Here is a 1,096-nt window from a genome sequence, read left to right on the forward strand (position 1 = left end):
CCTATCCAGTTGAAGCCACTAGATGCGGCGCTGCTGCGTTGTTAATTACAAATATTGCGGGAAAAGAGAACATCAATGCGAAGAAGACCTTGTTTACGTCAAAACTGTAACCAAGCCATTCACACAGAACGCATATTTTGCGCATTTTCTATCACCGTTGCACTCGCGTCACGCACAAAAGAGCCGCATGTTTAGAAAGCCATGTAAAATTTATGCAAGTTCAACATATATCGAGACTTTATGGCGGGTTTTTTCCCCATCCCACAGCAACTTGTGTTTTTAAATGAAAAATGTACTCCGTGTGATTGGTGTTCGGCCCTTTGTATTAAACTATGCATACATACATGATGCGGTTTTGTTTATAGTTGTTTATACAACTGAATTATAATTGGCTTATAAACATTATTTTAAACAATACACACTTTTTTTCACAGATAGTCATGTTACCTGATGCTTTGAATAAACGTGCAGTAATATTTTGCTCGATGCGCCCTCTTGTGGCCTCAGGTGAGAAGCCAAAAGCTTTTCTTCACCCTAACTGAAATTATGCATTTTAAATTCGAATATAATTCGATTTTTGACAGCCCTACTGGACAACATATTTGAGCATCAGAGGCCCAAACGTTACTGTAGTACCACTAATGGCCTAACACTCTCATTCAGTTTTTAAAACAACAGCAGTTTGGCTAGAATGACAAATTAGATGATCACTGACCTCCAAAACTTTGAGGAAGACTTTTAAATACGTTATTCACTATCGCCACATTTCAGATGTAGTCGGCCATGGGAATATCCAAGCTGACTTCCCACTTGCGACCTCACTGTGTTAGTCATCACACATCATGGTCACGTGAACAGACCACAAGACGGTGTTCAAGTTCTGGAGGCAGTTCACGAGCCAACAAGATCAAATCCCCTGTTGGCATTGTAACCGCTTTTTTTAAAGGGGTCATATGATGTTGCTAAAAAGAACATTATTTTGTGTATTTGGTGTAATGAAATGTGTTAATGTAGTTTAAGGTTTAAAAAACACATTATTTTCCACATACAGTACATTATTGTTTCTCCTCTATGCCCCGCCTTTCTGAAACGCGTC

At 39.0% G+C, this 1,096-nt stretch overlaps 1 protein-coding gene across 4 annotated transcripts in view; it reads right to left on the minus strand.

The window, feature by feature from the left end:
- The window catches only part of LOC107695930 (protein LSM14 homolog A-like), a 30,857-nt gene that overhangs the window by 15,706 nt on the left and 14,055 nt on the right, over nucleotides 1-1,096 (minus strand). The gene's annotated exons all lie outside the window — the stretch shown is intronic.

The sequence above is a fragment of the Sinocyclocheilus anshuiensis genome, unplaced genomic scaffold (genome assembly GCF_001515605.1).
Source record: "Sinocyclocheilus anshuiensis isolate Anshui unplaced genomic scaffold, SAMN03320099.WGS_v1.1 scaffold626, whole genome shotgun sequence".
In the NCBI taxonomy this organism is placed as follows: Eukaryota; Metazoa; Chordata; class Actinopteri; order Cypriniformes; family Cyprinidae; genus Sinocyclocheilus; species Sinocyclocheilus anshuiensis.